The sequence below is a fragment of the Hyperolius riggenbachi genome, chromosome 9 (assembly GCF_040937935.1).
Source record: "Hyperolius riggenbachi isolate aHypRig1 chromosome 9, aHypRig1.pri, whole genome shotgun sequence".
Lineage (NCBI taxonomy): Eukaryota > Metazoa > Chordata > Amphibia > Anura > Hyperoliidae > Hyperolius > Hyperolius riggenbachi.
Genome location: NC_090654.1, coordinates 220,135,232 through 220,161,518, shown reverse-complemented (window position 1 = coordinate 220,161,518; position 26,287 = coordinate 220,135,232). Strand labels below are relative to the sequence as shown.

General features: G+C 44.5%; 1 protein-coding gene across 3 annotated transcripts in view; it reads left to right on the top strand.

Annotated features, from left to right (window-relative positions):
* Positions 1-26,287, top strand: part of MIPOL1 (mirror-image polydactyly 1) — a 528,027-nt gene that overhangs the window by 21,515 nt on the left and 480,225 nt on the right. The window contains exon 2 of one of the 3 annotated variants that reach the window (XM_068254026.1): positions 1,530-1,674. The exons of the other annotated variants lie outside the window; for them this stretch is intronic. The gene's annotated coding sequence lies outside the window, so the exon portion shown is untranslated. The remainder of the gene's footprint in view (positions 1-1,529; positions 1,675-26,287) is intronic. 3 annotated transcript variants of the gene reach the window in all.

The window sequence follows — 26,287 nt, the reverse complement described above, 5'->3', positions numbered from 1 at the left end:
TGTATGTATGTACAAGGCTTTAGTTACTACTTTATAATGTAGTGCACTACAGCAGGGTTATAAAGTTTCTTTTCTAGGTTTAGTGTATCTATTTAGAATGGTCAGGATTTATAATGTGCTGATTTAGTACTTATATAATGAAACGAACAAAAAGGGCGCTGACAAAAGACGGAGCCCAGATTATGAAAAATACAGTGCAGTTCAGCCATCAGAAATAGCTGGCAGCCGAATTGCACCTTACCCCTGAGACCATGGCAGCCTGGAGGGGTAACGCCACCGGGAAATTTGCTATAGCGGGGTGAGACGTTTGTTGGCTTCACCCAGCACCCCAGATTTCCCGGGGTCTTTTGCATGTATGCCTTATATATATACTGCAATTCCCACATAGCAGTTGTGTTATACTGAATGTGGAGTCCACCCCATGAAAAAATTACCTTCATTTCATTCCATGTGACATTTTCACTCGGTGACTGGTACAAATTAGGTACCGTCAATGGGCACCTTTAGGCCAGTTTTACACTTGTTTTTTGTGTTGTGGTGGGGTGCGGCAGGAGCGAAAAACAACAATTCTATCACCCTGTGGCAGAGAGCGCCCCCCTGTGCCTGCTCATTGACGTGCTCCCTGCTGGACAGGAAGTACATCACTGGGATTTCCATCAGTCTGCACATGCGCGCCGCGATGCACCGCACTCCGGCGTTTACACGTACTGTGTCACCCATAGACTTCATTTATCAAAGCACCGTGCTTTAAGCGTAGTGCTTGCGGTAATGGGCTGCTGTCCTTGCATCGGATCAGATATTTCTGGCACACCGCAGTAGGCTGCAATAAGTGTGAAAGTCTCCATAGACTTTTATTATTTTTATGAACCCTTGCGGCAGCAAAGGGCAATGCAATGCAACTTTCCCTTGTGACTGTAAAAGGGGCCTCAGGCTTATCGGCCCTTCCAGTCAAGTTGACTAGAGTCTAGACCAGCCTTTCTCAACCTTTTTACCCTGGAGGAATCCTGCAAATACTTTTTGGATCTCAAGGAACCCCTGCAAGTAATTTATTGATATAAAGGACCCCCTGAAATTATTTTGCAGGTGGCATGGTCTTTAAACGCTGGTGTGGCTGTTAATGGCCTTCTACAGTGCCCTTCATTATAATATCTCTTTAATACAATAATATAATACAATACTCTGTCTGTCATACGTGACCCAACACCCACGATGGGGAAAATGCCAAGGAACCCCTGCAGAATACTCAAGGAACCCTGGTTGAGAAAGCCTGGTATAGACTATAGAAGTGATATCGGATTCTGACTGTGGTAGGCCTTTAGATTGTGAGCCCTCCAAGTGACAGTTATTAGCAGGAACATTGTTATGTTCTTTGTAACCTGCTGCAGAAAATGTCTGTCAGTGCTGTACTGTATAAATGCATCATAAAACAAGTAATTTATGACAGCCATCCAGAAAGTGAAAGCCATTTGCTCTTACTGCATCCGTCGTGCTAAGTATTTTTTCTGTATAATTTAATTTGCTTCTGTCAGGCTCATCTGTTCTTCTCCTGCGCCGCTTGTGACTGTAGAACGCCGATAACTGTTTGTTCAAAAAAAAAATCCCTGATCTCTCCTGACTGATGAGTGTGACACTACAACAAAGGGATTGAAAACTTCGTAAAAAGATATAATGGAGGTAATTACCGTATGTGAAGAAATAAGTAGACAATAGACTTTGGCCTCGTTCACATCAGGGACGTTTCTGTGCGCTTTTCACAGCGCATTTTCCTGTGCGTTCTGCAAGGTATTGATTTTCCCATGTAACTAAATGTGCCTTGTTCACATCTATGCGCTGCGCTGAGCAGCATTACAAAATTGTAGTGTTGCATGCATTTCTGTGCATTGAGCTGTAAAGCACACATCAATGCAAGTGAATACATTGAGCTGTAAAGCACACATCAATACAAGCGCGTAGAAGCGCATGCGTTTTTTTATCCTTAAGTGGAAAAAAAATTACATTTACATATGAAAACAAAGCTTTATTGACACCTGCTACAATAAGAAAAACGGGCTTAAAAAAAAGCGCAGTGCAACGCACTGAAGCGCGCCCAAGCGCATGCGTTTTTTAACATGCGCTTTTACACATTTTTCTGTGCTCAATGTGAACGAGGCCTAAAATTTAAATAAAATGTTTCCATAACTGTTACATAGTTATTTGGGTTGAAAAAAGACATACGTCCATCGAGTTCAACCAGAGAACAAAGTACAACACCAGCCTGCTCCGTCACATATCCCTGTTGAACTGGTTAATTGGAAATGGTTGCTACTTTCTGGATGACCCTAATATCACAAATGGTATTACAGAATTGTTGTATGTCAGTATTTTACCCTCTAGATGGCACTGTTGCATTGATAACATTTCTGGAAAGGACACTTTATTCAGGACTTCAAATTGCAAGCTTTTTTCTATATCTTGTATTTTACAGTACATCTCTGCTGTAATGCCTGGCACACACCATGCAATTTCCCGTCAGATATACAGGTCAAATTCATAATTTGCGACAGGTCTGATCTGATTTCCAATCGTTTTGCTGATGGATTTTCTGATCACTTCTATACAAAATTGATCAGAAAAATGATCGGAAATCAGATTGGACCTGTCACAAATTGTTTATTTGACCAGTTTATCTGCTGGGGAATTGCATGGTGTGTACCAGACATTAGGCCTCTTTCACATGTGAGGCTGAAGGGTATGAATTCGCCACCTGTCAGCTACTCCTACGCACCGGCCAGGCGCCAGCTAGTGGTGGAGAGGCGGCCACCATATTAACAAGGAACTGTAGTGAAAATAACTTAATTACTAAAATTGCGTATTGTTTTTACAATATTAATTTATAAATGATTTAGTCAGTGTTTGCCTCTTGTAAAATCTTTCCTCTCCCTGATATTTCTTCTGATATTTATCCCAGGTGGTGACAGATTTAGTCCTGCCAGTTGATCTGTACAGATTGTTACTGAAAGTTCTATGCACAGAGGGAGATGCTGCTTGCTTGGCAGTTGGAAAAAGACATTTTTTCCCACAATGCAACAGGATTCACAGACAGCAAACTTGTCAGGACCTAGGTCATGACATCACACTGTGGGAGGGGTTTCACCACAGTATCAGCTGTACAGACCTCCCTGATAAACTATTTGAGAAAAGGTATGATTACTTTTTGGAAAGGGGGTATCAGCTGATTGGAATGTAAAGTTCAATCTCAAGTTAAAGAAAGCCCAAGGTGGGCTAATAGAATTACCGTATTTTCGGGACTATAAGACGCTCCTGACCATAAGATGCACCTAGGTTTAGAGGACAGAAAACCAAGGGAAAAAAATATACACTAAACCTGGTGCATCCATGGCGAAGGGGCATCTTGTGGATTATGCCCCCTTTGTACCTCATGCCCCCTTAATCTCCCTGTGTCCTCCTCTGTCCCACGTGTCCACCTCTGTACTCCTTGTGTCCTCCTCTATGCCTCTCTGTGTTCCCGTGTCCTCCCTTTGTCCCCCTGTGCCCTCCTCTGCATGGGCACAGTACAGGGAGTCCACGACACTGCGGCAGGTTGGAGGCTCATAGTGGCAGGTGTTCACAAGTCAGGAACTCCCTGCATTTGGACTATAAGACGCAGTGACTTTTTTCCCCTGCTTTTGGGGGAGAAAAAGTGAGCCCCTCCGTTGGCTTGCATTGTCTCCTTTTCACTTTTGTGACCTCTCAGCTGAAAGCCATCGTGATTGGTATAATTTCTTTGCATCCTTTGTGAGCCTTGTACACATGTTGCTTGGCGGGGATTGGCACCCCTCAGGTGACATTGCAGGGCTGAGGCTGTACAGATGCCTTGCTAGCCTGCAGGCTAGTGACATTTTCTGTACCTATAGATTGTTGGGTGGAGGAGGAGTGATGTCACACGGAGGGTGGGGTAAGTGGGTAGAACAATGCTTTCAGCCATTGCTTGGTCAAAGCTATCCGCCAGTCTGGATTGCTGGCCAAAAGGCCAAGATGGGTCCGGTGCTGCTGTACACACGCTGGATTCTTGGCAGAGGCCTATTGCCTCCCTCTGCTCCCTCATGTGGTGAAATGGAAGAAGATGGGCAGGGTCATGGGAGAGAAACACTAGCAGGGACCCTCTTCCAGCTCCTCCTAGCTCATTCCTGACTGCCTCGTGGGTGATGATTGGATAGGGGAGAAGAGTATGAAGAGCTCAGGCTGATGGTCCTAGTTCTTCGACCACTTTTTTTCCTAGTATAGGGAATTCTGGGAGACTTTCTTACAACATCTTAGCCTGGTGAATGCGTGTTTACATACCTTCTGGCATTTGTAGAAAATCCCCTTCTCAACTAAAAGTGTTAGTACTGACATCCTTAACCGGCCAGAGATAAATTGTGAAAACAGTGACTGAGAGCAAGGCGTTCTACTCCCTCCCCTGTTATGTGTGCTTAGAGAAACTTTTACACTTTCAAGCAAATGACAGATGTCAGACTTCTTACATTCTCCCTACATGGTGTCAGCTTAAAGTGAAATCTTTTTCCATTTACAAATTACTTCAAACCTAGATCAGTAATGCCCAGTTATTTTAATACTTTAGAATTGCAGTAGAATCCCTTTACAGTTAACTCCAAGGGACCAGGAAAAGTTAGTTTACTATATCAGAATTGGTCATTCCAATGACAAAGTTTACTATATCCAGAGGTTCATTATATCAGAGTATACTATAACAAGATTCTACTGTATTAAAAAAATATCTTTACATTTCAGCTAGCTATTTCCAAAACAATACTTATTTGCAAGCATGGCAACTGTATTTTTTTGGAGTATGGACCAGGACCGTTTCTAGGGGCAGGCGAGGCTAGTCAAGGTTAGGGTGCATTGCCGGAGGCTGGAGCAGCACAGGCAGGGAGGGGAGAAAAGCATGGACTAGCAGAGTGAGATGTGGCTCACCATCCCGGGCTAGGAAGGACACACAATGGCCTCAATTCACTAAGCTTATCTCCTGTCTTTAATAACGTTTCTATAGTTATCACCATGGTGATGAGGCATGTAGTATTCAGGAAACATTTTACCTAAACCTAAAGTTAACTCTTCTGTTTTTAACCACCCTGGCGTTCTATTAAATGCGCCAGGGTGGATGCGCAGCACTATTTTTTGAATTATTTTTTTTTCTATCCTTCCGATCGCCGCCGGTGCATATTCCCATAAGGAAATCCCGTTCTGAACATGTGCTGCGTGTTTTAAAAATGTTTTTTTTATTAAAAGCGGCCCATCGGGGCCTGAGCAGTGGCCTCCGGCTGTGCTCGTCCATACCGCCAAGGAGGTTAAGGAATGAAGAGATAAAATAAATCTCCCACTGTGTGGAGGTAAGTTTTCTCTTGCCTTATTATCTCCAGCATGATCTTAGTGAATTCAGGCCAATATCTGTTTTTCATTTTGGCATCCTGGTTTCCATGTTTGCAGGATGTCAGTTATCATGTGACTCGCTACCACAGGCGGATTACGTGATGAATGACACAGCTGCAGAATCTATTGTAGACCAGGAGGCCAAAGAGGATGACAGATCCTATGTGTCTCTCCTGGCCCCAGATAGTGAGTCATTTACACCTCACTCCGCTGCGCTCTCTGCATGATGGAGGAGGGGGGGGTCTCTGGCTACCTAGGAATTGATCCGCACTTCAAAACCTTGCTGACTTTAAGATTTCATTTTAAATCATTTAAAGCATTGCACAGAGAACAACCTCAACACGTTTCACCTCGTGGATGCTTACTCATAAGTTAACAGATTGCTCAGCAAGCTCGTGGTGAACCAGAACTCCTAGTGTGCAAGGGGCTAAAAGGGACGGACCAAGAAGCCCTCCTACGAAAGATGCTGTGCAAAACAGAAGTTTGGCTTTTTAAAACGCAAGGTATTTTGATTATTCATGTTGGAGTAAGCTTTTAAGGTTCCCCGCAATGCATTACTGCTGAATATGAAAATCATCCCTTTGTTGTCCCTGTAAGCGGAACACACCTCCAGGACTGCTGGAATGCAATGATGTGTCAGGCTCTGTACAATTAATAAGCTGACACATCATTACATTACAGCTGTTCTGGAGGTGTGTTTAGCTTTCAGGGACAGCAAAGGGATGCTTTGCACATTCAGCAGTGATGCATTATGGGAGACCTCCTATGGTCACACCAACCTGAATAATCGCAAATACCTTTTTGTTTTAAGAAAGCAAACTTCTGTTTTTAATAAGTTAAAGAGACTCCGTAACAAAAATTGCATCCTGTTTTTTATCATCCTACAAGTTCCAAACGCTATTCTAATGTGTTCTGGCTTACTGCAGCACGTTCTACTATCACCATCTCTGTAATAAATCAACTTATCTCTCTCTTGTCAGACTTGTCAGCCTGTGTCTGGAAGGCTGCCAAGTTCTTCAGTGTTGTGGTTCTGTGATGCATCTCCCCCCTCCAGGCCCCTCTCTGCACACTGCCTGTGTATTATTTAGATTAGAGCAGCTTCTCTCTTCTCTCTTATCTTTTACAAGCTGGATAAATCCTCCTCTGAGCTGGCTGGGCTTTCACATACAGAGGAATTACATACAGGCAGAGCTGTCTGCACTCTGCAGGAAGAAACAGCCTGACACTTCAGTGGAAGATAGCTGCAGGGGGAAATAAACACACAAATGATCTCTTGAGATTCAAAAGGAAGGGTGTATACAGCCTGCTTGTGTATGGATGTATTTTCTATGTGTGGACATACTGTACATCAACCTACTTCCTGTTTTGGTGGCCATTTTGTTTTTTTTAAACAAACTTTTTAAAACTGTTTTTAACCACTTTTAATGCGGCGAGGAGCGGCAAAATTGTGACAGAGGGTAATAGGAGATGTCCCCTAACGCACTGGTATGTTTACTTTTGTGCGATTTTAACAATACAGATTCTCTTTAACATGTAGCACATTTCAGCTTATTTAAAGAGACACTGAAGCGAGACTAAATCTCGCTTCAGCTCTCATATATAGCAGGGGCATCTGTGCCCCTGCTAAATGCAGCTATCCCGCGGCTTAATCCCCAACCCACCCCCCGCAAACCTTGGTCGCAGACTTGGTCGGTGCTTTCTTCTTCCTGGAGGCAAGAGCTAACGGCTGCAGCCCTGCCTCCCAGCGCGTCTATCAGACTGAGAGGGGTGGGGGAGAGGCGGAGATACGCGCTGACAGACGCGCGTGGGGCAGGGCTGTGGCGGTTAGCCCTGCCCCAATGCGGAAGCGCTCCCCCGCATTACGGAGGGGATTTGGGGGGACAGGGACCCTCGTTAAGCTGCGGTATAGCGGCGTTTTAGCAAGGGCACACGTGCCCCTGCTATATATGAGGTCTGAAGCGAGATCTATTCTCGCTTCAGACTCTCTTTAAATAAGTCAGGGCCTCCAGTGAAAAAAGAAATAGGACACTACTCACAAAGGTCCATCTAAAAGCTGCATACAATTTAAAATCAAGAGGATAATTTAACATGCCACAAAGATGCGTAAGCAAAAAATATATAACAGTTACATTTATTACATTTGTGTATGTTAATACATATGCATATTAATGCAAGCATACTGAACATATTGCATTATGTATGCAAGCAGAATAATGCAAATTATTGTATTATGTTAATGCAAACATGCTGCAACATATTGCATTATACAAAAATTGGCAACATTAGGCTTAGTAGATGACAACACCTTGTGGTGCACTGAGTGTAATCTTTCCACTTTTTGTATAATGCAATATTTTGTAGCATGCTTGCATTAACATACCTCCATAGGATTGGCATCCCTCAGTAGTCTCCTGATCCCCCGTGAAATGCATCAGAAGCCTACAGCTGGTACGCGCTGACTAGAATGCAGAGAAGAGGTTGCTGATGCTTGGCAATGCATGAGGTACTGCGTCTTCCTTTAGCTGCAGCCGCTCTGCAATTTCATAGAAGAGAGGCAGGGAAACTTAGGAGAGGGTTGTAATGTTCCTTCTGCTGCAGCCACTATATATATAGTATTGGTGGTAGGGGGGGGGGGGGGGGAGAGGCGCTCAGACCCCCATCCCGGTGCGGTGAAAATGTTTGCAACTTTATGTTTTGCAACTGGTTGCAATAATTTATACTTCTAGCTGTCAGAAAGTGCAACCTAACCATTGATTTCAATGTATTTGTATCAGAAAATGCAACCCAACCTAACCCAATTCTCACTCAGAACCCTCCTCTACTGGGCAACTAATAACCTCCCCTGGAGGGAATAAAGAAACCCCCCCCCCACTGGGCAACCAATAACCCCCCCTGGAGGGAACTAAACACCGGCAGTTACAAATAATGACAGCCAGGAAATGTGAAAGAAGGCGGGTCATGCGCAGTTTGAGCACAGTCCATTCAAGTTGCAAAATATTATATGTTGCAATATTTTTCATTACACCAGCTATAAGTATGAGAAATTTAGGTTGACTTCCATTAAAGGCGACCCATATACTTTTCTATTGTATGGTCAGCCACACCTAAATTTCTCCACTTCTAGCCGAGGATATACGGTACTTAACCACCTGGGCGTTACGGACGAGCTCAGCTCGTCCAGTAACGCTGGCGGTGGATTGCTCGGGCCCTGGTGGGCCGATTTGAATAATTTTTTTTTAAACATGCTGCTAGCACTTTGCTAGCTGCGTGTTTTACCGCTACCCGCCGCAAAAGAGGGCCCCCCCTGCAGACCCCTTGCACAGCCTGGCCAATCACCACCAGGCTGCGCTATGGGGTGGATCAGGACTCCCTGTGACGTTGATGACGTCATTCCGTTCGTCGCCATGGCGACGGGGGAATCCCTGCAGGAAAACCTGTTCAGAATTTAATCAGAACGCTAGGTGTAACGATTGTGGAACTTTCTCCGTGATCAGCGCACAACGCGTGCGCTGATACGGCGGAAATCCTCCACAAGCGTATAATTGCAGGAACCCAGCAAAAGGTGCTACGCACCCGTAGAGGGAAATTCCTGTCAGCAGATGGCGCTGAGGAGTGCAGAGGAACCAATCCTCTGTACCTCCACAAATGCCAGACAGGAATTGTACGTAGCGCAGAACGCAATCGCAAGAGAAGCGATTGCGAATGAGAACGAGCAAAGGGACAGGTTGTATGTGTGTGCGCCAATCTAGTCGCCACCCCGCGACAGCGCACACACAACAGCAAATACGAAACAGAAACGCGATCGCGAGAGGTGCGATCGCCAGACGTGACACAAGGCTACAGCAAGGCAGAACACGAGAGTAGCAAAGGCACAGCAAATAGCACAACAAGAAGGTAAAGAAAACAACAAACGTTAACTGAACGTGAACACCGCACTCATTCGCAACAGTGCACGCATTCATGCGCGGTCTCCACGTGATAAGCACAATAGAGACAAGCACGCCTAACTAACCACTGACAGACAAACATAAAACAGAGGACGCAAACGCTTGCTTAACGGTTACCTCACCGAGCCTCCAGCAAGCGTTCGTAGCAGACAAGACAGACACACGAAAACAGGAACAGGCGGGAGATAGGATCCACAGCACTAGCAAAAAGAGGCCAGTGTGATCCAGGGAGACAGAACAGAAGGATCCACAGCACTAGCGCAGGATGCTAGTGCGATCCAGGTACAGAGTAGCAGAACAGAAGGATCCACAGCACTAGCGAAAAGAGGCCAGTGCGATCCAGGGAGACAGAACAGAAGGATCCACAGCACTAGTGCAGGATGCTAGTGCGATCCAGGTACAGAGTAGCAGAACAGAAGGATCCACAGCACTAGCGCAGGATGCTAGTGCGATCCAGGGAGGCAGAACAGAAGAGATAGCTGGTAGCAACCGCTGCACCAGCTATACTCCAAGAACAGAGATCAGAACGATTTCCTGTCGACCACCGCAGGGACAGGACAATCGCAACAGAACAAACAAAACAGATAAGCAATCCTAACTGCACTAGGGAAACCTGCCCAGTGCAGTTTCCAGGAATTACTCTAAGCTGATCTTCAAACAGAGAGTAAGGCTAACACTCCTCCAGGAGTGTTTCACAGGAAGGAATCCTTATGACCAGCCAAGCATTGTGGGAAACACATAGTACTTATAGTACACACCTCCAATGAATGTGGCCAGGCAATTTGCATGACAACGTATGCAAATTCCTCAGCAAGCACAAGCTGCAAAACTGACAGAAGCTCTTCTTTCCAGAGTCCTGCAGCATGCAAACCTAAACAATGGTCAAAAAGCTGCCTGCCTGCACAGGCAGCTGAGCAGATCATTACACTAGGTAGGTTAATTCTTTAATCTTAAAGTGTACATGAGCCGAAACTTGGGTACAAAATAACTTGCTTACCTGAGAGGGAACCCTCTGGATCCTAAAGAGGCTTCCCGTGACATAGTCTGGTCCCCTGTTGCCACTCCCAGACCCTACAAAGATCACTGACAAGGGTTTGTCAGTAATCTGATCGGGGATGCGCTTCTTTTCAAGAATGAGCACAGCCATCCTCTGTCTACGTGAGTACGGGCACGCCTGTGCAGTAAGCCGGAGCTGCTTGTGCAGGAGTGGCTCCATCCTATTGTGTAGGCGTGGTCATGCTCAGGCATCGGTGCCTAAAGAAGAGTGCTGCCCGACCAGCTAAAGGGTCCCAGGCAGCATTATATATAACCACAAACACTGGTTCACACAACAGTCGGGGGGCCGAAATCTCCCACAGGCTGGGACCCCCAAACCACTATGCGATACCTAGAGGGAGGTACAGGTGAGCCCAACAACTCTCATCACCAGGGGAGTCACCCACACTTCCTCTAAACTGCATGCTGACTGCAAAACACACGAAAAGCAAATGCACACTCCCAGCTCTAGCAATTTTCTACCTTTTATTTGTCAGCCAATCAAGTGTACAGTTATACACCCTTTGCCTGCTGTACCAAATCTAGCAGGAATTGCATACATTAGGCAGGTGGGAGGCTTCGGTCGGACATAATCGTAGAATATGTCACTAGCAGGGACGCTCCGTGCTCCCACAAGGGTCCATCCCTAACCACTCACCTATCAACCGCATCCTGGAAGCTGCAAAAAATGAAATTTAAAACCACAGACACTGTATCACATAACAGTAAGGGGTCCCAGATTCTGCCACAGGCCGGGACCTCCAAACCATCATGCAATAACTAGAGGGAGGTACAGGTGAGTACTCTTATCCTGCGTAACAGTGGAACACCCTAGATGGATCATCCTGGGAGACTTCAATGCATGGGTGGATGATCACAACTCCCAGCTAGGAAGTGAACTACTTCTCATAATGAGTGAACTGGGTCTCTCTCAGGCTGTCAACCTCCCCACCCACTCGAAAGGGCACACCCTGGATCTTATATTTCATTCCGGACTTTTAATATCACACATGGATATAAACCCAGTGGTATGGTCAGACCACCACACCATCCACTTCTCTCTGACAGCACCAGCGATAAAACACAGAGGGAAAGAACTCATAAAATACCGTTCACTGAAAGATGTCTCACCCCAGCACGTTCAGAATATCCTCAACTTCGACGCATTAACCAATCATTGCGCAGACCCAGACTCCATGGTCCTGATGTACAACCATGCAGTGTCATCTGCCTATGACGCCCTCGCTCCAGTTCGCATCAAACGCAGGGTCATGCACTTCACCATGCAGGGTGGTTTGACAGCTCACTAAAGGACATAAAGAAAGAAGTGCGCAGACTAGAAAGGAAGTGGCGAAAATCTCAGAATTCAAAAGATAAACACACCCTTGTCTCTCACCTGGAAAGCTACCAAAATGCGATCACCAAGAAAAAATCCTCCTACCTATCACAGGAGATCGCAAAGGCCGCCAACAGACCAGCCCAACTATTCCGCACAGTTGATAGACTATGTAATCCATCCTGTCTAAAACCCACTGTAACTCCCTCAAAGGAGCTATGTGAGAAATTTGCCTGCTACTTTACTGACAAAGTATCTTCTATTCGGTCTCTCATTCAGTCCACAGCACCCAAGACTCATGCAACTAATGGAAATAGCTGCAAAAACAACCTAACACCCTGGACTGACTTCAAAAGTATTAGTGAGGAAGAGATCTCAGACATCCTCTGTCGTCTCCGCCAGACAACCTGCGACCTGGACCCTGGACCAACTAAACATATGCTGAAATGCCCTGACCTGCTTGGTCCAGCATTTCACAAAATAGTAAATTGCTCTCTGCAAGCAGGGAGGTTTCCTACCTCTCTAAAAGAAGGAATCATCAAGCCCCTTCTTAAAAAACCTTCCATGGATCCAGATGCTATGAGCAGCTACAGACCTGTCTCCAACCTCCCCTTCTTAGGTAAAGTTATTGAAAAGGCTGTCTATCTGCAACTTGAAACCAGGCTGTCAGTAAACAACATCCTGGACCCTCTACAATCTGGCTTTAAGAAACACCACAGCTGTGAAACAGCCCTCATCCAAGTCTGCAACGATCTGCTCATGGCAAGGGACAGAGGGGAATGCTCCATCCTAATCCTGTTGGATCTTTCAGCGGATTTTGATACAGTTGACCATGAAATCCTGCTTAACAGACTGCAGGAGTACTGTGGCATCAGTGGATCAGCCCTCCAGTGGTTCAGATCATTCCTGACTGACAGAACACAGAGAGTATCCCTAGGACCTATAATGTCCAAACCTGCAACTCTACAATTCGGAGTGCCACAAGGATCAATCCTATCCCCTCTGCTGTTTGCAATCTACATGTTGCCACTCGGTACACTTATCCAACGACATGGCCTGACGTACCACTGCTACGCCGATGACACACAGCTATACCTGTCCTTCAAACCTGGTGGAACAGACCCTACCCCAAAAATAAACTCTTGCTTAGCTGAGCTTCAGGCATGGATGAATGATAACTGGTTGAAACTGAATGCTGACAAAACTGAGGTCCTGTTTGTTTAAAGCCAGTGCTCGCCATCAAAACAGTTCTATCCTAAAGCAACACCAATCAGGATTGGGAATTCAGACATAAACAGCTCCAACCTTGTGCGCAGCCTTGGCGTACTAATCGATGGGGAATTGAGTTTCAGAAACCAAATTTCATCTGTAGTTAAATCTTCCTTCTTTCATCTGAAGAACATTGCAAAGATTAAACATCTGATTCCCCCAGAGGATCTTCCAACCCTAGTCCACGCCCTCATCACATCACGGCTGGACTACTGCAATGCCCTTTATGCTGGCCTCCCCAAAAAGGACCTGCGTCGCCTGCAATTAGTGCAGAATGCTGCTGCCAGATTGCTAACAAACCAGCCTCGCCACTGTCACATTACACCGATCCTTCGCTCACTGCACTGGCTACCAGTAGAATGGAGAATACTCTTCAAGATTGGACTGCTGACATTCAAATCCCTGCACAATCTGGGCCCTGGATACATGAAGGACTTGCTGAAGCTGCACCACACCTCTCACAACCTCAGATCATCAAGTTCTATAAACTTGGTCACTCCCAGAGTGCACCTCAAAAAATCTGGAGACAGAGCCTTCTGTCAGGCTGCCCCTGCTCTTTGGAACTCCCTACCACACCCAGTAAAGACAGCACCATCCCTGGAGCTATTCAAATCCAGACTGAAAAGCCACCTGTTTAGCCTGACATTTCCAGATTTATAAAACTCTTCCTCTGTACCACGATGGTCAGAGCCATGCTTATGCGCTTTGAGTCCCACGGGAGAAAAGCGCTTTACAAATGTTATTTGTTGTTGTTGTTGTAATATATATATATATATATATATATATATATATATATATATATATATATATATATATATATATATATATAATATGTATTATTATTATTTTTTTTTCATTATTATTGGAATAGTGCTTTCAAACAGAAGGGCAAACTACAATCCTTCACAGGGTAGTTCACTTCACCCAATTTGAACCAATACTTCATGAAGCTGACGAAGCATGTAATCTGACTTGATGTGATGAGCATATATTGTTTAGGCATCAACACAAGTTTGTTGTGTCCCCATTAGGCCTTTGTATTTAAAAGATTCTCATAAGCCCATTCAAGAATGAAACCAGATAAATTGTATCTAATATTATTATTGATTTATAAAGCGCCAACATATTCCTTGGCACTGTACAAAGTAAGAAACAAACATGGGGTACATAATACAGACAATGGTGTACAACAATATACAAGATACATAATTAGTGACAAAATACAAAAATGATACAAGATACAGAATTGGTAATGACAGTGATAAAGAATAAGAAAGATGAATGAGACGAGCAGCTGAGTTCAGTACCGACTGGAGCGGGGCAAGTCTGTTAAAAGATAGTCCACAAAGTAGTATGTTGCAGTAGTCCAGACGAGATGTTATAAGAACATGTATTAATATTTTAGTTGTGTCTTGAGTGAGAAAAAGTCGGAATAATCATAACAAAGCATCTGCACCAAACAGATGCATTCGCACCATACCAGAGGCTGGCCTACAGATCAGCCGTGCTGCTAGACAAGGAGGGCCATTCTTAATTCATGACGTCAATCCAGGCTACTACTGCTTCATCAGCTTCATGAAGGATTGGTCTGTCCTGAATGTGGCCTTAGACCTTATGTTGTGATAGTTATGAAGATTGAATACTTGGATGAAGCTTATCTTGCAAAATATTTTTTTTTTGTATTTTTTGCAAATAAAAGTTGAATTTATTTTAGCATTTGCAATATTTTGTTTTGGTATCTGGAATAACTAAATATCCTTATAAGACATATTGAAGGTTCCAGGCAGAGGCAGAGGACCAGAGGATGCTGTGAGATTCCTCATTAGGATCCAAAGGCTTTCTTCTTCTTAGGTAAATACAGTATGTGTTTCTGACCCCAAGCATTGGCTCAGGTTCTATTTATGACACAAGGCTCCTTAAACAGGAACTTTAACCGAGTGTTGAACTTTTTCCTTATCAGTAACTAATACCCCGTTTCCCACAAGACATTTTTACCTTTTCTTGAATAGATCGTCAGGGGTAATGGGTAGGATGGAGGAGCCCAATGTGTGTTCTATTTTAGTATTTTTAAATAAAATAAATAAATAATAAAAAGAAAGGTAATTGCTTACCTCTCCAGAAGATATAGACACCAGTTTAACTAGAAAAAGTTTTATTCAAAAGCAATCTGACAACGCGTTTCACGGGTCATGGCCCGCTTTCTCAGGTCAATACAAAATGCCTTGGTAGCATAGGGGATAGAGTGTAGGTACCTCCTAATACCTATTATAATGCCTATGGGGGAGCGCATCTGCTCTGGGCTAGAGCCGGACCATCGGAGCGGACACTACACTGTCTGCTGCCTTTTGGCTGCCTGTGGTCTAGCGCAAGTGGGAACACAGCCTTACAGGGAGGGTGTGGGGCCCAAATTCATCATTCTGTCTGAGGCCCTGTGTAGTCTTAATCCCGCTCTGGCTGATCTCCTTGTCCAAATGCAATGCCTTTCATAGAACCTACACAAAAAGTTTAGCTTTGTAGAAGTCTTCAATCCACAGCCAGATTTTGAACGCTGACCTTCATGTGTGGACAGTTGGCAAACAATTAAGTCCAAGATAACAGAGCTTTAATAGCTTGCTTAAACTTACAGCCAAATAACAGTGTGATTGCAAATTAACTACAATTAAAGTGATATCACACAGTCCTTATTTCAAAATAACGTACTGAAAAATTCCAATCCAGGACAGTCTCTTGCTCTTCTTCATTGATCTAATAATTGTCTGCCACTGATGACACCTGAGAAGGATTCTCTCATCTGGCTGACTAGTGTGGTGACCACTGATTGCGGGCAGAAGCAATGCTTGAGGTATAGTCAGAGAAGGCATCAGTTGCAGACAGGACACAGTGTGATTCAGTCAGGTGGTCTGAGAGAGCAGGGTACAGCACATGGATAAGTAGCAACTGGATGAGGAGGCAGGAGACAGGAAGAACACCTGGCTTGCTCAGTTATTTTGGTGGTGAGCTCAACTTTTTTTTATAAAAATGTGTAGGTTAGTCAAGTATTTTTTGGGGAAGAAGCTGAGGCTGCATTTGGAATAAGTAACAGCAAGTGGCAGACATAGGGTTGAGAGTCACGTCTTCTCAGGCAATGGCTATAGATAAGGAATAGGAGCTCTAGCAGAATGGACCATTCTTGACCAGGAATCAGCAGAAGGACAGATCAGGTGAGCACTGGAGGTGCAGTGGGTGATCTGTGAGGAAGAGATAGAATATTATACACTAAATAGCCTAGAATATACCATTACAAAGCGACACCCCCCCTCCCCCCCCCCCATACAAACGTTGAATAGTACAGAAGAGCACACAAGAAGAAAAAAACAAGGTTTTCAATTGCGTATCGATATACATATTACATATTAATGTATTACTGATAAAGTCTAACATTTAATACATAATATAAAAATCTTGTCAGGACTAATATATACTATTCAATATATCATGGTAGTATCATTGAGCCCAGCCTGAAGTGCGTTTCGTGACCATAATTGGTCACTTCTTCAGAGTACACATAAAAGCATACCAACCATGTTAGATTGTTTTCAAAAAGGTCATTCCATAAGGTAAGTACCAATGCGCTGCATATGCTGCACTAAGCAAGGGGGTATATAGGTGCTACAGTGGTCCGATCAGGTGTATTGATAAATTCGCCACCACAGCAGAGAGCGTGACATGGAGGAATGGTGTGGTAGGACACCAGTCTGAGATAAGCATGAAAAGTGTTAATTGCCAACTCATCCTCCTTGCCATAAGAATATTTAGCTTAACTGAGCTGTGTCTAGTAAGAAAAGACTCTGAGGGTAGTAAAGGGGCCTATACACAGGTCAATTTCAGCCATTGGTCAATCGATCAGAAATCGATTCTATCACATTAGCAAATCGATTTGGTGCTGATTTTGATCGATTTGTGGCCAATTTGGTCTATCTGACTGGGTAGAAAATCTAGGTCGATCTGCTGCTGGCAGCAGATCAATGACTAATAGAGTTGCATCAGATCTGATGGTCCAATAATTCATTTAGATAGATTTTTTTCTCAATAGATTTTCAATAGATTTCCAATAGATTGAATTCTGAAATCTATTGGAAATCTGTTCCTAGTGTGTGGCACACATAGATAGATTCCTATCAGATGCAACTTAACAGGCATCTGACAGAAATCTATGTGATGGTCGATTCTGCTGCAAATCTATAAGTGTATGGCCACCTTTAGTGAGCTCACATGTCCTTCATCATGACATGTTTATGAAGGACCTATCGAGCATTATGCATTTATGAATCTGTTGTCCAGTTGAGAGCACTTGGGTATAGCTTATCAGGCATCAAGCATAGTAAGCACATTTTAGCATTCATTCCCCGACTTATCTCCCACCTTCACAAACTAAAGATAATTGATATCTTTCCTGGACAAACAGTTCGGTGCTAGGCTTTCGGCTTTATCAAGATCTAAAAGACTTGACTGCTTTTGGGCGCACTGAACGCTGCTGCTTGCCCATCAGATATGAGAGGTGTACTGGCTCATTGAATGCATTTGTTATGTTTAGAACATAACATGGAAAGGCTTATAACCTCCATTCCCTTACGTCTAATGTCCCCAAACTTCTGGATTTAACCCCTCTTCGAAACTTATTTGGGATTTATTTAGTTTATACAAAGGACAACATAACTCCCAATCAGAATTTTTTTTACTGGAAGGAGAATAATAGAAATATGTTTTCTTATTGCTTTGTGTCAGCTAAGGAATGACTGGTATATTGTACAGGTGGATTAAAGTGACCTTGTTAGAGTTTGTAAGTTGGCATTACTTCTTAATTGTAGGTGCCAGGAAGTAATTTCAAGTTTTTTGTTTGTTTTACTCTAAACACTTTATTGTACATTTAGGGAGTCACAAGGAAACTCAACAATGTAAAGTGGGTTGAAGGGAACAGTGGTCCCTGGTGAGCGGAGTCGGGGAGTGTGTTTGGTCTCAGGTGATGTTCCCTGTACAGGTAGAGTATAGCTATAGAAAGGGAAGACAAAAGGTGGGCATACATACTCTGATTCGAAAGGTCTCAACTCGTTGATGTTTGTGGAATAACCCATACAAGTGGCCAGCAATATGGCACCATTTCCTCTTGTGCCGGGGACCGGGCAGATTCTGCAGCACCATTGTCCAGAGATGGAAATGAGTAATGGCTGTTGCTGCTGTGGAGCTGAAGCTTCACACAGTAGTTAGAAATGCTTCTCTCGGGCCAATATGAGACAATCCTTCGGCTATGTGTGCAGAGCTGCCTGAGGAAGCATAGGAGGTGCCCCTGTGAAACGCTGCTCACTGCTGATACGAGACAATCCTCCGGCAATGTGTGTAGTTCTGCCTGAGGAAACCGGGGAGATGCTGCTGTGAAACCGGTTGCAAAATAAAGGAAAAATTGATTTCCAACGTACGCGCGGTCCCTTTTTTGTGGTATATTTGTGGATATTGCACCCTTACTTACATTGCCAGCTCTTCCAGCTGATCTCTGCACATCGAAGCATCTGCCTTTTCCCCAGCACAAGTGGGACAGACGCTAAATAGCTGGCCACCTGTATAGGTTATTCCAGGCCACATCAACAAGGTGAGACCTTTCCACCTCGGTCTTCTCCCCAGAAATTATTTCCAGCCGGGTGGCATGAAAAAGTAGCCGGGTGGGGTGAGATGAGAGAATGCAGGGCTGGTGCTTCTGTGCGCAACTCTGCTTACAGCATATGAGGAGGTGAGCCAATGACAACCTGGTGCTCACCAAAACTAGCCGGTTGGTGCACCCGGCTAAAAGAGCCTGGGAAGAACACTGCACTTTTAGGGTATTAAGTCTGTACTGTCTACACTCAGAGTTCACCAACCTTTTGTCTTCCCTTTCTAAAGAAAACTCAACAGAGTATTTTAGGCCTCTGACTTGGAGCTCTGTCCCGCTCTTCCCTTCAATCAAAAACCTATAAAGGCATCAGCTGGCAACAGCTGTGGTCTAATTTAGTTTTTCAATGGTAGAGTACATTACTGAAGTCACAGAATAGAAGACTTCTATGCTGTAGATGTTAAAATCCAGCCGGCGATGAGTGGTTTGGGCTCCCCCAGACTATGTAGTCTGAGACTTCTTGTATTTACCAGAGCAACCAGGTGGGACGTATCTTTAGTGGACATCAGACTGCTTGTTGCTGAAGAATCTGAGGTGGTAGCCTGTCCATTCACCGCCACTATTTGCTGATGGGGACAAGATAAGTTGATATGGGAGATGTCAAGGAAGACAAAAAAGTTGACAAGTTCAATGTTAAATTGTAAATCAGAGGTGTATAGTTCATCTTATAAACAACATATGGCACCATTTTAGTGATAGAGACCCCCATACAGGGTTGTGGCAGGCTTCTAGACTGCCTTACTGTCCATCTAAGCTCTGCCATTCTTGGCTTTAATGATGTTCAGATTCAGGGCTTCTCAGATTCTAAACATCTATTTCTAATGCACATATCTGGGGATTTTTCCTGCATAGATCCAAACTATTAGCTCAGGCTGTCCACCTCCAGTCCAAAAGGACCAAGGTCCTCACAAATTTTTGGCACAGCTCAAATGAATTGATGGGACTGAATCAGGAAAGGTGTGGGTCATCAAGTAGAACGCATTTCTCCCTTTCTTAGCCCATCTTAAAGGGACACTGAAGCGAAAACAAAAATTATGATATAATGATTGTATGTGTAGTACAGCTAAGAAATAAAACATTAGAAGCAGAGACATAAGTCTAATATTGTTTCCAGTACAGGAAGAGTTAAGAAACTCCAGTTCTATACAAAAGAGCCATTGAGCTCCACGACTTTCAAAGTCCAAGAGGGCTCTGTCTTCTGAAGCTTGTTATCTCAACTGTCAGTCACTGTATTTTCTATTTCTCTCCAGAGGACAGGTCAAAAGTTCACTAGCCTGCTCTGTAAAATAATTTAGAATGCTGAGTAGTGTGTAAACTGCAGGTATTAGAGAATGATGCCGTAATGATCTGCTCTGCTGTCTGCACAGGCATGCAGCTTAGTGACCATTTTTCAGGTCTGTATGCTGCAGGTCCCTGGAAAGGAGACCTGTTTTCACTCTGCAAGTTCAGACTTGCTGTTCTGGTGAGGGATTTGCATTCACTTATCTGGTTTGATAGCTCTTCCTCTTTTGAAGGCTTGCAGTATAAATGCCATTTCCTCCCAGAATTCCCTGCTGGTCATAAAGGTTTGGTTCTGCTGGACTTAACTTGAGTTTCAGCCCCTCTGCTGATTGTTTGCTAATATTGCATTAGAGTAGTTATCCTTTGGAGTGCACTAGCATTCCTTCTAGCACAGTCAGGTTGTTGTTATCTGTATTTCCTAGTTCTGTCTTATCTGTTGCGATTGTACTTTGTCCAACGGCGGCTGACAATGAATCGCTCTGTCTGTTCGGATCGCATTCGCCCTAGCGGTAGAGGCGGTGAATCTTTCTGTATTCTGTCTTGGAGTGTAAGCCAGAGCAGCGGTTGCTACTGGTTACTCCTTCCGTCTGTCTTGTCCGGAACGAATGCTTGTTGTTGTCTGGGTGAGGCAACCGATTAGCAAGCGTTCGCGTTCTTTGTTTGTTTTCTTTTTTCGTGTTTCATTTGTTAGTCAGGGTTGGTGCGCTTTGTCGCTGTTGTGCTTAACGTGCGATGACCGTGCCTTGCACGCGCTTTGTCGCTATTGCGCTTAACGTGTAGTGACCGCGTGTAGCTAGTCCTGTCTGTTCTTTCGTGTTGGATTATAGTTTGTTATTGGCTCTGTCTTTATTCATCCTATGATCTGTCTTTACTCAGTCTTGTGTCTCTATTAGCAATCGCTATTCTTGCGATTGCTTTCTCACTTTGGTCTTTGCTGTTGTATGACAACCGTCGCCGGGTGGCGACTAGATTGGTGGACATACATACATTCTGTCTCTGTGCTCACTCTCTCTCTCGAGGCTATATTGCCCTGTATTGCTTCATTTCGTACAATTTCTATTTGACATCTGTGGCTGTGCAGGGGGTTTATTCCTCTGCACTCCACAGCTCCATCTGCCGGTTGGAATTCCTCTCTACAGGTGCATTTGCACCAAAGCTGGGTTCCCTTTCCAAGTGCTTGGGGAGGGTTTCCGCAGTGTCAGCGCACATGTTGTGCGCTGACCTTGGAGATAATTCCACAATCGTTACAGATGCAATGTTATTTTAAAAAAAAATACTATATAACTGACAATAAAAATATGAGAATATTTTCTTTGCTACTAATGTTCTAGTAATTATCCGTACTACACAACCAATTCATTATATCATAATTTTTCGCTTCAGTGTCTCTTCAAATACTGGCATGTATATGGCCCCCGGGGACTGGAGTTGGGCAGCCCTGTGTTAGCTAATCACTGCCGCATAAATTAAATTTTCACAGCAGAAAAGATCATTTTGGGCTAATACACCTCTATATTTATTTCACAACAGTTCCATTGTTCACCTCATGTTTGGTTTTCCTGTATTAGAGAAATGTGGTTGACAGATCCCTGCTTGTTATTTTCCTGTGCAATTCCCAGCCGCTGCAAAAAAGGAAGGCGTGTCATTGGCTGCTTACACCAGGTACAGCTGGTAGGATCGTATGTCACTCATGTTTAGCAAAGGGGTGTATTTGAGCATTACCATTACTAAAAAAGTAATATGCCTGTTACAATGGGAAGTTTTAACAAATGTAAATGTGCTGCTCATGGCTGCAAAGTATGTGAGGAGCAATATGGGTGTAATACAGAGCAGGATCCTTCACCAGGCAACCTAGGCAGGTGCTTGGGGTCTAGTGGGTGTGAGGGGCACACCTGCCACCTTCTCTGACCTCTCCCCACTTCAGCTTACCAAAAGGACCACAAGGGGGTCCCATATCTACCGTACTACCTTGCAGCTGCGCCGCGAGGCATAAAGCGAACCAAGCGGTCGCTTGGGGCCTCAAGATCGTAGGGGCCTCGGCGGCTCAGTGACGTCGGCGTGACTTCACTGTTTCCCCGCAGCCCCGCGGGGCTGGCAGAGCAGGGCAGGGCTACAGGAAGATGGCCGCCGCCGAAGCCCTGCTCTGGAGACTATTTATATGCCTCCAGTACAGGGCTTCGGGTGGCCATCTTCCCGTAGCCCTGATTCAATCAGCGCGGGAGATTGGAGGAGGGAGAGAGCTCCATGGGAACTGCGCGCCTGAGGAGCCGGCCAGGAGAGGAGACGGGGAGACCCGAGAGAGAAGACTTCTGCCAGTGCCACTGCCAGGTGAGTAAATTCTTTTCTTTTTGCAGCTCTGAAAATGTGCCCTAATTGTGTTTGATTTCTGCTGAACTGTTCCCTAATTGTGTTTGATTTCTGCTGAGAATGTGCCCTAATTGTGTTTGATATCTGCTGAACTGTTCCCTAATTGTGTTTGATTTCTGCTGAACTGTGCCCTAATTGCGTTTGATTTCTGCTGAAAATGTGCCCTAATTGCGTTTGATATCTGCTGAAAATGTGCCCTAATTGCGTTTGATTTCTGCTGAACTGTGCCCAAATTGCGTTTGATTTCTGCTGAAAATGTGCCCTAATTGCGTTTGATATCTGCTGAAAATGTGCCCTAATTGTGTTTGATTTCTGCTGAACTGTGCCCTAATTGTGTTTGATTTCTGCTGAAAATGTGCCCTAATTGTGTTTGATTTCTGCTGAAAATGTGCCCAAATTGCGTTTGATTTCTGCTGAAATGTGCCCAAATTGCGTTTGATTTCTGCTGAAATGTGGCCCTAATTGCGTTTGATTTCTGCTGAAATGTTGCACAAATTGCGTTTTTATTTTCTGGTGTCTGGGGTAACTGTTGCTGCATTTATTATTTAATGGTCATAGTTGGCTATATTTGCTGTGCTACGGTTAAGCTCTGCCCATACAATGTCATGGCCAAATCCATCTGCGCGCGCCTCAATAACCCCCACATCCATTTTCCCCGCAAACAGCCCCGCCCAATCCGCCCTCCAGCTCCACCCACATGTCATGGCCACGCCCACTTATGCGGGATAGCCACACCCATTTTTCGCCGCGCCGCAGGATAGGGCCACTTCCTACAGTCCGCTTGGGGGCCACAAAAACCTTAGCTGCACCCCTGCTACCTTGCCAAGGGCTCCATTATATCTTCATTCAACTCTGGTGTGATGCATCTACGGTGGCTGCATAATGTGTTCATAATTTATTGGAAACAATTTACAGCCACATTGTACACATTACAACCATATTGCTCATTACAGTCCTGTATTTAGGCATTTATATTGTAAGGATTTACTGCTGATACAATTTCAATCTATGACACTTCCCCACTCCTGGCTGTATTGAAAGTTTGCACTTGTTCTAGCATTTTATGTAGCAGGGTTTTTTCTTTTTTGTGTGTGTGCGTTTGTAAAATTTTACATTGTGATTTTTCCGTGCATAGCAATGAAGTTCATTTACGTGAAAATCCATCTAATTTAAAGTGAACCTAAAGTAAAAAAAAGTCATCCCGCGCTCAGCTGTTCTTCTGCTTTCCCCCTCCATAATCCGGCTGACTGAAGAGTTGGCTGGGCACTACGCATGCGTCCCGCTGAGAGTGCGTTTCCTTTATCACGCTCCTGCGGCCGGGAGAGTTCTGCACATGTGCGGTAGCAATTTTTGCAGAGCGCTTTCGGCTGCAGGAGCGCATTAGATGGCGCACGGGGCCAGGCATCCAGCGTTGGACACCGGAGGAACGGCGGAGTGCGGAATGATGGCGAGGGACCAGGAAGACTTCGGGGGTGCTGGAAGAAGCCCCACGTAAGTAAATGGGCAATTTTTTTTTCACTTTAGGTTTCATTTAAAATAGCATGTGAATTTTCATGCTAAAACACTGGTATTGATCTACACTTTCCGCATTCCCATTGTCTTGCATTGAAATAAGAGAGTCAGACTTAATTTTGCACAAAATTAAAATGACAGTGCAATGCCATTGAGGTTCATTACATCTGCTGCAAATGTTTTTGTTTTTTTTTTTGCAATTTCAAAAATCCCATGTTGTTTTTTTTTTTTTTTTTTTTTTTTTTTTTCATTCATAAATGTGAACCCTACCTAAATGTATCGCGATGGTAGAATGTCACTGTAACGATTGTGGAACTTTCTCCGTGATCAGCGCACAGCGCGTGCGCTGACACGGCGGAAATCCTCCACAAGCGTATATTTTCAGGCACCCAGCAAAAGGTGCTACGCACCTGTAGAGGGAAATTCCTGTCGGCAGATGGCGCTGGGGAGTGCAGAGGAACCAATCCTCTGTACCTCCACAAGTGCCAGACAGGAATTGTACGAAGCGCAGAACGCAATCGCAAGAGAGGCGATTGCGAATTAGATTGAGCAAAGGGATAGGTTGTATGTGTGTGCGCCAATCCAGTCACCACCCCGCGACCGCGCACACAACAGCAGATACGAAATAGGAACGCGATCGCGAGAGGTGCGATCGCCAGACGTGACACAAGGCAGATCAGAATAGAATACGAGGGTAGCAAAGGCACAGCAAATACAATAAGGAGATACGGAAAATAATAAACGCTAGCTAACCGCGAACACCGCACTCATTCGCAACAGTGCACGCGGTTATGCGCGATCTCCACGTGATAAGCACAATAGAGACAAGCACGCCTAACTAACCATTAACAGACAAACATGAAATAGAGGACGCGAGCGCTTGCTTAACGGTTACCTCACCGAGCCTGCAGCAAGCGTAGCGGACAAGACAGACACACGAAAACAGGGACAAACGAGAGATAGGATCCACAGCACTAGCGAAAAGTGGCTAGCGTGATCCAGGTACAGAGTAGCAGAACAGAAGGATCCCCAGCGCTAGCGAAAAGTAGCTAGCGCGATCCCAGGAGACAGAACAGAAGAGATAGCTGGTAGCAACCGCTGCACCAGCTATACTCCAAGAACAGAGATCAGAACCATTTCCTGTCGACCACCATTGGGGCAGGACAATGGCAACAGGCAAGACAAGACAGAACAGGCAATACAGATAATACAACCTGACTGGGCTAGAAGGGGAGCCTAAAGCAACCCCCAGGAATTAACTATACTAGATAGCAATGGCTGACACTCCAGCAGTGTCCATCAGGAACAGAGCATGGAAAGGAAATGACCAGCAAAGCCTTCTGGGAAACATAACGCTCTTATAGTGCCAGTCATCAAAGAATGCAGGTAGGGGATTTGCATAACGAATGTATGCAAATTCCCCAGCAAGAGAACAGACCAGAAACTTGCAATGGAAAGACAGGTCTCTGTTCCAGAGACCTGCAGCCCACAGACTAGAGGAATGGACAAACAGCTGTCTGCCTGTGCAGCCAGCTGAGCGGATCATCACAGTCACATGTAGAAAAGGGCATTTTCTGGAATGTATAACAAGGTTCTCACAGATATTCCCCGATACAAATAATGTCACCAACCCAGTGAGTAAAGCAACATAGTAGGGCCATCATTATTCATTTTCTAAGCGTTCGATATGCTGTGGAGTGTAATCTGTTTATTCTTCTTGCTGTAGGCTGACTGATCTGGGAGAGCAGAGATCTCATGACTGAGTATGAATCATGGATGTTTGCAGCCATAGGCAAGTAGCTGTGGCCTGTGTATCCTAGCTGAGATCCTGTTTGTTAGAGAGTCAGGCTGTCATAGCCTGAGATCCATCAGTCACCAGACCCAACTCCTCAGGGCCAGTATTTGTTATTCCTCCACCTCGTTGTACATTCCAAACCACAGAAGACAATTAAGGCTACAGACAACATGACTCCCATTTTACTTATTTTATGTGTGAAAATGGGTTTAATCTTTGTGGGGTTAAATATTTTCTAGTAGTGTAAATATTTTCTAGTAGTGTTCCCTGCCCATACTTCATTTAGGGCCCTTTTCCACTATCGGGGTTTTACGCTCTCACCCTGATCCCTAGCAGATTGCAAAATGCTAGGTACACGAACATTCATCCTGCTGCATTTTTGTTGGGAATTACTTCCTAAACTTTGTATAGGAGATGTATTTGGATTAATTCGCTCAGACTTTGAATCAGAATAATTTATTGCGTCAAGTACAACGGGTGTTGTATCCGGAATTATTTTTGGCACAAAAAGAGCCTAGCATATTGAACATTTTCACAGTATTCTAATGGTCTGAGATTTTGATTTTGGGGTGTTGATAAGCTATAAGCCATAATCATCAAAATGATACCAAATATAGGCTTGAAATATTTCGCTATGCATGTAATGAGTCTATTTT